Source organism: Coregonus lavaretus (genome assembly GCF_964263955.1).
Source record: "Coregonus lavaretus genome assembly, chromosome: 16".
Lineage (NCBI taxonomy): Eukaryota > Metazoa > Chordata > Actinopteri > Salmoniformes > Salmonidae > Coregonus > Coregonus lavaretus.
In genome coordinates, this window is record NC_140003.1 from 44,833,796 (window position 1) to 44,847,377 (window position 13,582).

Sequence of the window (13,582 nt, forward strand, 5' to 3'; positions counted from 1 at the left end):
AAGTAACCTCTCCAACATAAAGTAAACTTTCATAGGTAAAGTAACCTCTCCAAGGTAAAGTAACCTCTCCAAGGTAAAGTAAACTTTCATAGGCAAAGTAACCTATCCAAGGTAAAGTAAACTTTCATAGGCAAAGTAACCTCTCCAAGGTAAAGTAAACTTTCATAAGTAAAGTAACCTCTCCAAGGTAAAGTAAACTTTCATAGGTAACGTAACCTCTCCAAGTTAAAGTAAACTTTCATAGGCAAAGTAAACTCTCCAAGGTAAAGTAAACTTTCATAAGTAAAGTAACCTCTCCAAAGTAAACTTTCATAGGTAAAGTAACCTCTCCAAGGTAAAGTAACCTCTCCAACATAAAGTAAACTTTCATAGGTAAAGTAACCTCTCCAAGGTAAAGTAACCTCTCCAACATAAAGTAAACTTTCATAGGTAAAGTAACCTCTCCAAGGTAAAGTAACCTCTCCAACATAAAGTAAACTTTCATAGGTAAAGTAACCTCTCCAATGTAAAGTAACCTCTCCAACATAAAGTAACCTCTCCAAGGTAAAGTAACCTCTCCAAGGTAAAGTAAACTTTCATAGGTAAAGTAACCTCTCCAAGGTAAAGTAACCTCTCCAATATAAAGTAAACTTTCATAGGCAAAGTAACCTCTCAAAAGTAAAGTAACCTCTCCAAGGTAAAGTAACCTCTCCAAGGTAAAGTAACCTCTTCAAGGTAAAGTAACCTTTCATATGTAAAGTAACCTCTCCAACATAAAGTAACCTCTCCAAGGTAAAGTAACCTCTCCAAGGTAAAGTAAACTTTCATAGGTAACGTAACCTCTCCAAGTTAAAGTTAACTTTCGTAGGCAAAGTAAACTCTCCAAGGTAAAGTAAACTTTCATAAGTAAAGTAACCTCTCCGAGGTAAAGTAAACCTTCATAAGTAAAGTATCCTCTCCAAGGTAAAGTAAACTTTCATAGGTAAAGTAACCTCTCCAAAGTAAAGTAAACTTTCATAGGTAAAGTAACCTCTCCAAGGTAAAGTAACCTCTCCAACACAAAGTAAACTTTCATAAGTAAAGTAACCTCTCCGAGGTAAAGTAAACCTTCATAAGTAAAGTATCCTCTCCAAGGTAAAGTAAACTTTCATAGGTAAAGTAACCTCTCCAAAGTAAAGTAAACTTTCATAGGTAAAGTAACCTCTCCAAGGTAAAGTAACCTCTCCAACACAAAGTAAACTTTCATAGGTAAAGTAACCTCTCCAAGGTAAAGTAACCTCTCCAAGGTAAAGTAAACTTTCATAGGTCAAGTAATCTCTCCAACATGAAGTAAACTTTCATAGGTAAAGTAATCTCTCCAAGGTAAAGTAACCTCTCCAAGGTAAAATAAACTTTCATAGGCAAAGTAACCTCTCCAATATAAAGTAAACTTTCATAGGTAAAGTAACCTCTCCAAGGTAAAGTAAACTTTCATAGGCAAAGTAACCTCTCCAAGGTAAAGTAAACTTTCATAGGTAAAGTAACCTCTCCAAGGTAAAATAAACTTTCATAGGCAAAGTAACCTCTCCAATATAAAGTAAACTTTCATAGGCAAAGTAACCTCTCCAAGGTAAAGTAAACTTTCATAGGCAAAGTAACCTCTCCAAGGTAAAATAAACTTTCATAGGCAAAGTAACCTCTCCAAGGTGAAGTAACCTCTCCAAGGTAAAGTAACCTCTCCAAAGTAAAGTAACCTCTCCAAGGTAAAGTAACCGCTCCAAGGTAAAGTAACCTCTCCAACATAAAGTAAACTTTCATAGGTAAAGTAACCTCTCCAAGGTAAAGTAACCTCTCCAACATAAAGTAAACTTTCATAGGTAAAGTAACCTCTCCAACATAAAGTAAACTTTCATAGGTAAAGTAACCTCTCCAAGGTAAAGTAACCTCTCCAAGGTAAAGTAAACTTTCATAGGCAAAGTAACCTCTCCAAGGTAAAGTAAACCTTCATAGGTAAAGTAATCTCTCCAAGGTAAAGTAAATTTTCATAGGTAAAGTAACCTCTCCAAGGTAAACTTTCATAGGTAAAGTAATCTCTCCAAGGTAAAGTAACCTCTCCAACATAAAGTAAACTTTCATAGGTAAAGTAACCTCTCCAAGGTAAAGTAACCTCTCCAACATAAAGTAAACTTTCATAGGTAAAGTAACCTCTCCAAGGTAAAGTAACCTCTCCAACATAAAGTAAACTTTCATAGGTAAAGTAACCTCTCCAAGGTAAAGTAACCTCTCCAACATAAAGTAAACTTTCATAGGTAAAGTAACCTCTCCAAGGTAAAGTAACCTCTCCAACATAAAGTAAACTTTCATAGGTAAAGTAACCTCTCCAAGGTAAAGTAACCTCTCCAATATAAAGTAAACTTTCATAGGCAAAGTAACCTCTCCAAAGTAAAGTAACCTCTCCAAGGTAAAGTAACCTCTCCAAGGTAAAGTAAACTTTCATAGGCAAAGTAACCTCTCCAAAGTAAAATAAACTTTCATAGGCAAAGTAAACTTTCATAGGCAAAGTAACCTATCCAAGGTAAAGTAAACTTTCATAGGTAAAGTAACCTCTCCAAGGTAAAGTAACCTCTCCAACATAAAGTAAACTTTCATAGGTAAAGTAACCTCTCCAAGGTAAAGTAACCTCTCCAACATAAAGTAAACTTTCATAGGTAAAGTAACCTCTCCAAGGTAAAGTTACCTCTCCAAGGTAAAGTAAACTTTCATAGGTAAAGTAACCTCTCCAACATAAAGTAAACTTTCATAGGTAAAGTAACCTCTCCAAGGTAAAGTAACCTCTCCAATATAAAGTAAACTTTCATAGGCAAAGTAACCTCTCCAAAGTAAAGTAACCTCTCCAAGGTAAAGTAACCTCTCCAAGGTAAAGTAACCTCTCCAAGGTAAAGTAACCTCTCCAAGGTAAAGTAAACTTTCATAGGCAAAGTAACCTCTCCAAAGTAAAATAAACTTTCATAGGCAAAGTAAACTTTCATAGGCAAAGTAACCTCTCCAAGTTAAAGTAAACTTTCATAGGCAAAGTAAACTCTCCAAGGTAAAGTAAACTTTCATAAGTAAAGTAACCTCTCCAAAGTAAACTTTCATAGGTAAAGTAACCTCTCCAAGGTAAAGTAACCTCTCCAACATAAAGTAAACTTTCATAGGTAAAGTAACCTCTCCAAGGTAAAGTAACCTCTCCAACATAAAGTAAACTTTCATAGGTAAAGTAACCTCTCCAAGGTAAAGTAACCTCTCCAACATAAAGTAAACTTTCATAGGTAAAGTAACCTCTCCAAGGTAAAGTAACCTCTCCAACATAAAGTAAACTTTCATAGGTAAAGTAACCTCTCCAGGGTAAGTAACCTCTCCAACATAAAGTAAACTTTCATAGGTAAAGTAACCTCTCCAAGGTAAAGTAACCTCTCCAACATAAAGTAAACTTTCATAGGTAAAGTAACCTCTCCAAGGTAAAGTAACCTCTCCAAGGTAAAGTAAACTTTCATAGGCAAAGTAACCTATCCAAGGTAAAGTAAACTTTCATAGGCAAAGTAACCTCTCCAAGGTAAAGTAAACTTTCATAAGTAAAGTAACCTCTCCAAGGTAAAGTAAACTTTCATAGGTAACGTAACCTCTCCAAGTTAAAGTAAACTTTCATAGGCAAAGTAAACTCTCCAAGGTAAAGTAAACTTTCATAAGTAAAGTAACCTCTCCAAAGTAAACTTTCATAGGTAACGTAACCTCTCCAAGGTAAAGTAACCTCTCCAACATAAAGTAAACTTTCATAGGTAAAGTAACCTCTCCAAGGTAAAGTAACCTCTCCAACATAAAGTAAACTTTCATAGGTAAAGTAACCTCTCCAAGGTAAAGTAACCTCTCCAACATAAAGTAAACTTTCATAGGTAAAGTAACCTCTCCAATGTAAAGTAACCTCTCCAACATAAAGTAACCTCTCCAAGGTAAAGTAACCTCTCCAAGGTAAAGTAAACTTTCATAGGTAAAGTAACCTCTCCAAGGTAAAGTAACCTCTCCAATATAAAGTAAACTTTCATAGGCAAAGTAACCTCTCCAAAGTAAAGTAACCTCTCCAAGGTAAAGTAACCTCTCCAAGGTAAAGTAACCTCTTCAAGGTAAAGTAACCTTTCATATGTAAAGTAACCTCTCCAACATAAAGTAACCTCTCCAAGGTAAAGTAACCTCTCCAAGGTAAAGTAAACTTTCAAATGTAACGTAACCTCTCCAAGTTAAAGTTAACTTTCGTAGGCAAAGTAAACTCTCCAAGGTAAAGTAAACTTTCATAAGTAAAGTAACCTCTCCAAAGTAAACTTTCATAGGTAAAGTAACCTCTCCAAGGTAAAGTAACCTCTCCAACATAAAGTAAACTTTCATAGGTAAAGTAACCTCTCCAAGGTAAAGTAACCTCTCCAACATAAAGTAAACTTTCATAGGTAAAGTAACCTCTCCAAGGTAAAGTAACCTCTCCAACATAAAGTAAACTTTCATAGGCAAAGTAACCTCTCCAAAGTAAAGTAACCTCTCCAAGGTAAAGTAACCTCTCCAAGGTAAAGTAACCTCTTCAAGGTAAAGTAACCTTTCATATGTAAAGTAACCTCTCCAACATAAAGTAACCTCTCCAAGGTAAAGTAACCTCTCCAAGGTAAAGTAAACTTTCATAGGTAACGTAACCTCTCCAAGTTAAAGTTAACTTTCGTAGGCAAAGTAAACTCTCCAAGGTAAAGTAAACTTTCATAAGTAAAGTAACCTCTCCGAGGTAAAGTAAACCTTCATAAGTAAAGTATCCTCTCCAAGGTAAAGTAAACTTTCATAGGTAAAGTAACCTCTCCAAAGTAAAGTAAACTTCCATAGGTAAAGTAACCTCTCCAAGGTAAAGTAACCTCTCCAACACAAAGTAAACTTTCATAAGTAAAGTAACCTCTCCGAGGTAAAGTAAACCTTCATAAGTAAAGTATCCTCTCCAAGGTAAAGTAAACATTCATAGGTAAAGTAACCTCTCCAAAGTAAAGTAAACTTTCATAGGTAAAGTAACCTCTCCAAGGTAAAGTAACCTCTCCAACACAAAGTAAACTTTCATAGGTAAAGTAACCTCTCCAAGGTAAAGTAACCTCTCCAAGGTAAAGTAAACTTTCATAGGTCAAGTAATCTCTCCAACATGAAGTAAACTTTCATAGGTAAAGTAATCTCTCCAAGGTAAAGTAACCTCTCCAAGGTAAAATAAACTTTCATAGGCAAAGTAACCTCTCCAAGGTAAAGTAAACTTTCATAGGCAAAGTAACCTCTCCAAGGTAAAATAAACTTTCATAGGCAAAGTAACCTCTCCAAGGTAAAGTAACCTCTCCAAGGTAAAGTAACCTCTCCAACATAAAGTAAACTTTCATAGGTAAAGTAACCTCTCCAACATAAAGTAAACTTTCATAGGTAAAGTAACCTCTCCAAGGTAAAGTAACCTCTCCAAGGTAAAGTAACCTCTCCAAGGTAAAGTAAACTTTCATAGGCAAAGTAACCTCTCCAAGGTAAAGTAAACCTTCATAGGTAAAGTAATCTCTCCAAGGTAAAGTAAATTTTCATAGGTAAAGTAACCTCTCCAAGGTAAACTTTCATAGGTAAAGTAATCTCTCCAAGGTAAAGTAACCTCTCCAACATAAAGTAAACTTTCATAGGTAAAGTAACCTCTCCAAGGTAAAGTAACCTCTCCAACATAAAGTAAACTTTCATAGGTAAAGTAACCTCTCCAAGGTAAAGTAACCTCTCCAACATAAAGTAAACTTTCATAGGTAAAGTAACCTCTCCAAGGTAAAGTAACCTCTCCAACATAAAGTAAACTTTCATAGGTAAAGTAACCTCTCCAAGGTAAAGTAACCTCTCCAACATAAAGTAAACTTTCATAGGTAAAGTAACCTCTCCAAGGTAAAGTAACCTCTCCAATATAAAGTAAACTTTCATAGGCAAAGTAACCTCTCCAAAGTAAAGTAACCTCTCCAAGGTAAAGTAACCTCTCCAAGGTAAAGTAAACTTTCATAGGCAAAGTAACCTCTCCAAAGTAAAATAAACTTTCATAGGCAAAGTAAACTTTCATAGGCAAAGTAACCTATCCAAGGTAAAGTAAACTTTCATAGGTAAAGTAACCTCTCCAAGGTAAAGTAACCTCTCCAACATAAAGTAAACTTTCATAGGTAAAGTAACCTCTCCAAGGTAAAGTAACCTCTCCAACATAAAGTAAACTTTCATAGGTAAAGTAACCTCTCCAAGGTAAAGTAACCTCTCCAAGGTAAAGTAAACTTTCATAGGTAAAGTAACCTCTCCAACATAAAGTAAACTTTCATAGGTAAAGTAACCTCTCCAAGGTAAAGTAACCTCTCCAATATAAAGTAAACTTTCATAGGCAAAGTAACCTCTCCAAAGTAAAGTAACCTCTCCAAGGTAAAGTAACCTCTCCAAGGTAAAGTAACCTCTCCAAGGTAAAGTAACCTCTCCAAGGTAAAGTAAACTTTCATAGGCAAAGTAACCTCTCCAAAGTAAAATAAACTTTCATAGGCAAAGTAAACTTTCATAGGCAAAGTAACCTATCCAAGGTAAAGTAAACTTTCATAGGCAAAGTAACCTCTCCAAAGTAAAGTAACCTCTCCAAGGTAAAGTAACCTCTCCAAGGTAAAGTAACCTCTCCAAGGTAAAGTAAACTTTCATAGGTAACGTAACCTCTCCAAGTTAAAGTAAACTTTCATAGGCAAAGTAAACTCTCCAAGGTAAAGTAAACTTTCATAAGTAAAGTAACCTCTCCAAAGTAAACTTTCATAGGTAAAGTAACCTCTCCAAGGTAAAGTAACCTCTCCAACATAAAGTAAACTTTCATAGGTAAAGTAACCTCTCCAAGGTAAAGTACCTCTCCAACATAAAGTAAACTTTCATAGGTAAAGTAACCTCTCCAAGGTAAAGTAACCTCTCCAACATAAAGTAAACTTTCATAGGTAAAGTAACCTCTCCAAGGTAAAGTAACCTCTCCAACATAAAGTAAACTTTCATAGGTAAAGTAACCTCTCCAAGGTAAAGTAACCTCTCCAACATGAAGTAAACTTTCATAGGTAAAGTAACCTCTCCAAGGTAAAGTAACCTCTCCAAGGTAAAGTAAACTTTCATAGGTCAAGTAAGCTCTCCAACATGAAGTAAACTTTCATAGGTGAAGTAATCTCTCCAAGGTAAAGTAACCACTCCAAGGTAAAATAAACTTTCATAGGTAAAGTAACCTCTCCAAGGTAAAGTAAACTTTCATAGGCAAAGTAACCTCTCCAAGGTAAAATAAACTTTCATAGGCAAAGTAACCTCTCCAAGGTAAAGGAAACTTTCATAGGTAAAGTAACCTCTCCAAAGTAAAATAAACTTTCATAGGTAAAGTAATCTCTCCAAGGTAAAGTACATTTTCATAGGTAAAGTAACCTCTCCAAGGTAAACTTTCATAGGTAAAGTAATCTCTCCAAGGTAAAGTAACCTCTCCAACATAAAGTAAACTTTCATAGGTAAAGTAACCTCTCCAAGGTAAAGTAACCTCTCCAACATGAAGTAAACTTTCATAGGTAAAGTAACCTCTCCAAGGTAAAGTAACCTCTCCAAGGTAAAGTAAACTTTCATAGGTCAAGTAAGCTCTCCAACATGAAGTAAACTTTCATAGGTGAAGTAATCTCTCCAAGGTAAAGTAACCACTCCAAGGTAAAATAAACTTTCATAGGTAAAGTAACCTCTCCAAGGTAAAGTAAACTTTCATAGGCAAAGTAACCTCTCCAAGGTAAAATAAACTTTCATAGGCAAAGTAACCTCTCCAAGGTAAAGGAAACTTTCATAGGTAAAGTAACCTCTCCAAAGTAAAATAAACTTTCATAGGTAAAGTAATCTCTCCAAGGTAAAGTACATTTTCATAGGTAAAGTAACCTCTCCAAGGTAAACTTTCATAGGTAAAGTAATCTCTCCAAGGTAAAGTAACCTCTCCAACATAAAGTAAACTTTCATAGGTAAAGTAACCTCTCCAAGGTAAAGTAACCTCTCCAACATAAAGTAAACTTTCATAGGTAAAGTAACCTCTCCAAGGTAAAGTAACCTCTCCAAGGTAAAGTAACCTCTCCAAGGTAAAGTAAACTTTCATAGGCAAAGTAACCTCTCCAAGGTAAAGTAAACCTTCATAGGTAAAGTAATCTCTCCAAGGTAAAGTAAATTTTCATAGGTAAAGTAACCTCTCCAAGGTAAACTTTCATAGGTAAAGTAATCTCTCCAAGGTAAAGTAACCTCTCCAACATAAAGTAAACTTTCATAGGTAAAGTAACCTCTCCAAGGTAAAGTAACCTCTCCAACATAAAGTAAACTTTCATAGGTAAAGTAACCTCTCCAAGGTAAAGTAACCTCTCCAACATAAAGTAAACTTTCATAGGTAAAGTAACCTCTCCAAGGTAAAGTAACCTCTCCAACATAAAGTAAACTTTCATAGGTAAAGTAACCTCTCCAAGGTAAAGTAACCTCTCCAACATAAAGTAAACTTTCATAGGTAAAGTAACCTCTCCAAGGTAAAGTAACCTCTCCAATATAAAGTAAACTTTCATAGGCAAAGTAACCTCTCCAAAGTAAAGTAACCTCTCCAAGGTAAAGTAACCTCTCCAAGGTAAAGTAAACTTTCATAGGCAAAGTAACCTCTCCAAAGTAAAATAAACTTTCATAGGCAAAGTAAACTTTCATAGGCAAAGTAACCTATCCAAGGTAAAGTAAACTTTCATAGGTAAAGTAACCTCTCCAAGGTAAAGTAACCTCTCCAACATAAAGTAAACTTTCATAGGTAAAGTAACCTCTCCAAGGTAAAGTAACCTCTCCAACATAAAGTAAACTTTCATAGGTAAAGTAACCTCTCCAAGGTAAAGTAACCTCTCCAAGGTAAAGTAAACTTTCATAGGTAAAGTAACCTCTCCAACATAAAGTAAACTTTCATAGGTAAAGTAACCTCTCCAAGGTAAAGTAACCTCTCCAATATAAAGTAAACTTTCATAGGCAAAGTAACCTCTCCAAAGTAAAGTAACCTCTCCAAGGTAAAGTAACCTCTCCAAGGTAAAGTAACCTCTCCAAGGTAAAGTAAACTTTCATAGGCAAAGTAACCTCTCCAAAGTAAAATAAACTTTCATAGGCAAAGTAAACTTTCATAGGCAAAGTAACCTATCCAAGGTAAAGTAAACTTTCATAGGCAAAGTAACCTCTCCAAAGTAAAGTAACCTCTCCAAGGTAAAGTAACCTCTCCAAGGTAAAGTAACCTCTCCAAGGTAAAGTAAACTTTCATAGGTAACGTAACCTCTCCAAGTTAAAGTAAACTTTCATAGGCAAAGTAAACTCTCCAAGGTAAAGTAAACTTTCATAAGTAAAGTAACCTCTCCAAAGTAAACTTTCATAGGTAAAGTAACCTCTCCAAGGTAAAGTAACCTCTCCAACATAAAGTAAACTTTCATAGGTAAAGTAACCTCTCCAAGGTAAAGTAACCTCTCCAACATAAAGTAAACTTTCATAGGTAAAGTAACCTCTCCAAGGTAAAGTAACCTCTCCAACATAAAGTAAACTTTCATAGGTAAAGTAACCTCTCCAAGGTAAAGTAACCTCTCCAACATAAAGTAAACTTTCATAGGTAAAGTAACCTCTCCAAGGTAAAGTAACCTCTCCAACATGAAGTAAACTTTCATAGGTAAAGTAACCTCTCCAAGGTAAAGTAACCTCTCCAAGGTAAAGTAAACTTTCATAGGCAAAGTAACCTATCCAAGGTAAAGTAAACTTTCATAGGCAAAGTAACCTCTCCAAGGTAAAGTAAACTTTCATAAGTAAAGTAACCTCTCCAAGGTAAAGTAAACTTTCATAGGTAACGTAACCTCTCCAAGTTAAAGTAAACTTTCATAGGTAAAGTAACCTCTCCAAGGTAAAGTAACCTCTCCAACATAAAGTAAACTTTCATAGGTAAAGTAACCTCTCCAAGGTAAAGTAACCTCTCCAACATAAAGTAAACTTTCATAGGTAAAGTAACCTCTCCAAGGTAAAGTAACCTCTCCAACATAAAGTAAACTTTCATAGGTAAAGTAACCTCTCCAATGTAAAGTAACCTCTCCAACATAAAGTAACCTCTCCAAGGTAAAGTAACCTCTCCAAGGTAAAGTAAACTTTCATAGGTAAAGTAACCTCTCCAAGGTAAAGTAACCTCTCCAATATAAAGTAAACTTTCATAGGCAAAGTAACCTCTCCAAAGTAAAGTAACCTCTCCAAGGTAAAGTAACCTCTCCAAGGTAAAGTAACCTCTTCAAGGTAAAGTAACCTTTCATAGGTAAAGTAACCTCTCCAACATAAAGTAACCTCTCCAAGGTAAAGTAACCTCTCCAAGGTAAAGTAAACTTTCATAGGTAACGTAACCTCTCCAAGTTAAAGTTAACTTTCGTAGGCAAAGTAAACTCTCCAAGGTAAAGTAAACTTTCATAAGTAAAGTAACCTCTCCGAGGTAAAGTAAACCTTCATAAGTTAAGTATCCTCTCCAAGGTAAAGTAAACTTTCATAGGTAAAGTAACCTCTCCAAAGTAAAGTAAACTTTCATAGGTAAAGTAACCTCTCCAAGGTAAAGTAACCTCTCCAACACAAAGTAAACTTTCATAGGTAAAGTAACCTCTCCAAGGTAAAGTAACCTCTCCAAGGTAAAGTAAACTTTCATAGGTCAAGTAAGCTCTCCAACATGAAGTAAACTTTCATAGGTAAAGTAATCTCTCCAAGGTAAAGTAACCTCTCCAAGGTAAAATAAACTTTCATAGGTAAAGTAACCTCTCCAAGGTAAAGTAAACTTTCATAGGCAAAGTAACCTCTCCAAGGTAAAATAAACTTTCATAGGCAAAGTAACCTCTCCAAGGTAAAGGAAACTTTCATAGGTAAAGTAACCTCTCCAAAGTAAAATAAACTTTCATAGGTAAAGTAATCTCTCCAAGGTAAAGTAAATTTTCATAGGTAAAGTAACCTCTCCAAGGTAAACTTTCATAGGTAAAGTAACCTCTCCAAGGTAAAGTAACCTCTCCAACATAAAGTAAACTTTCATAGGTAAAGTAACCTCTCCAAGGTAAAGTAACCTCTCCAACATAAAGTAAACTTTCATAGGTAAAGTAACCTCTCCAAGGTAAAGTAACCTCTCCAACATAAAGTAAACTTTCATAGGTAAAGTAACCTCTCCAAGGTAAAGTAACCTCTCCAACATAAAGTAAACTTTCATAGGTAAAGTAACCTCTCCAAGGTAAAGTAACCTCTCCAACATAAAGTAAACTTTCATAGGTAAAGTAACCTCTCCAAGGTAAAGTAACCTCTCCAATATAAAGTAAACTTTCATAGGCAAAGTAACCTCTCCAAAGTAAAGTAACCTCTCCAAGGTAAAGTAACCTCTCCAAGGTAAAGTAAACTTTCATAGGCAAAGTAACCTCTCCAAAGTAAAATAAACTTTCATAGGCAAAGTAACCTATCCAAGGTAAAGTAAACTTTCATAGGTAAAGTAACCTCTCCAAGGTAAAGTAACCTCTCCAACATAAAGTAAACTTTCATAGGTAAAGTAACCTCTCCAAGGTAAAGTAACCTCTCCAACATAAAGTAAACTTTCATAGGTAAAGTAACCTCTCCAAGGTAAAGTAACCTCTCCAAGGTAAAGTAAACTTTCATAGGTAAAGTAACCTCTCCAACATAAAGTAAACTTTCATAGGTAAAGTAACCTCTCCAAGGTAAAGTAACCTCTCCAATATAAAGTAAACTTTCATAGGCAAAGTAACCTCTCCAAAGTAAAGTAACCTCTCCAAGGTAAAGTAACCTCTCCAAGGTAAAGTAACCTCTCCAAGGTAAAGTAAACTTTCATAGGCAAAGTAACCTCTCCAAAGTAAAATAAACTTTCATAGGCAAAGTAAACTTTCATAGGCAAAGTAACCTATCCAAGGTAAAGTAAACTTTCATAGGCAAAGTAACCTCTCCAAAGTAAAGTAACCTCTCCAAGGTAAAGTAACCTCTCCAAGGTAAAGTAACCTCTCCAAGGTAAAGTAAACTTTCATAGGTAACGTAACCTCTCCAAGTTAAAGTAAACTTTCATAGGCAAAGTAAACTCTCCAAGGTAAAGTAAACTTTCATAAGTAAAGTAACCTCTCCAAAGTAAACTTTCATAGGTAAAGTAACCTCTCCAAGGTAAAGTAACCTCTCCAACATAAAGTAAACTTTCATAGGTAAAGTAACCTCTCCAAGGTAAAGTAACCTCTCCAACATAAAGTAAACTTTCATAGGTAAAGTAACCTCTCCAAGGTAAAGTAACCTCTCCAACATAAAGTAAACTTTCATAGGTAAAGTAACCTCTCCAAGGTAAAGTAACCTCTCCAACATAAAGTAAACTTTCATAGGTAAAGTAACCTCTCCAAGGTAAAGTAACCTCTCCAACATAAAGTAAACTTTCATAGGTAAAGTAACCTCTCCAAGGTAAAGTAACCTCTCCAGCATAAAGTAAACTTTCATAGGTAAAGTAACCTCTCCAAGGTAAAGTAACCTCTCCAAGGTAAAGTAAACTTTCATAGGCAAAGTAACCTATCCAAGGTAAAGTAAACTTTCATAGGCAAAGTAACCTCTCCAAGGTAAAGTAAACTTTCATAAGTAAAGTAACCTCTCCAAGGTAAAGTAAACTTTCATAGGTAACGTAACCTCTCCAAGTTAAAGTAAACATTCATAGGCAAAGTAAACTCTCCAAGGTAAAGTAAACTTTCATAAGTAAAGTAACCTCTCCAAAGTAAACTTTCATAGGTAAAGTAACCTCTCCAAGGTAAAGTAACCTCTCCAACATAAAGTAAACTTTCATAGGTAAAGTAACCTCTCCAAGGTAAAGTAACCTCTCCAACATAAAGTAAACTTTCATAGGTAAAGTAACCTCTCCAAGGTAAAGTAACCTCTCCAACATAAAGTAAACTTTCATAGGTAAAGTAACCTCTCCAATGTAAAGTAACCTCTCCAACATAAAGTAACCTCTCCAAGGTAAAGTAACCTCTCCAAGGTAAAGTAAACTTTCATAGGTAAAGTAACCTCTCCAAGGTAAAGTAACCTCTCCAATATAAAGTAAACTTTCATAGGCAAAGTAACCTCTCCAAAGTAAAGTAACCTCTCCAAGGTAAAGTAACCTCTCCAAGGTAAAGTAACCTCTTCAAGGTAAAGTAACCTTTCATATGTAAAGTAACCTCTCCAACATAAAGTAACCTCTCCAAGGTAAAGTAACCTCTCCAAGGTAAAGTAAACTTTCATAGGTAACGTAACCTCTCCAAGTTAAAGTTAACTTTCGTAGGCAAAGTAAACTCTCCAAGGTAAAGTAAACTTTCATAAGTAAAGTAACCTCTCCGAGGTAAAGTAAACCTTCATAAGTAAAGTATCCTCTCCAAGGTAAAGTAAACTTTCATAGGTAAAGTAACCTCTCCAAAGTAAAGTAAACTTTCATAGGTAAAGTAACCTCTCCAAGGTAAAGTAACCTCTCCAACACAAAGTAAACTTTCATAAGTAAAGTAACCTCTCCGAGGTAAAGTAAACCTTC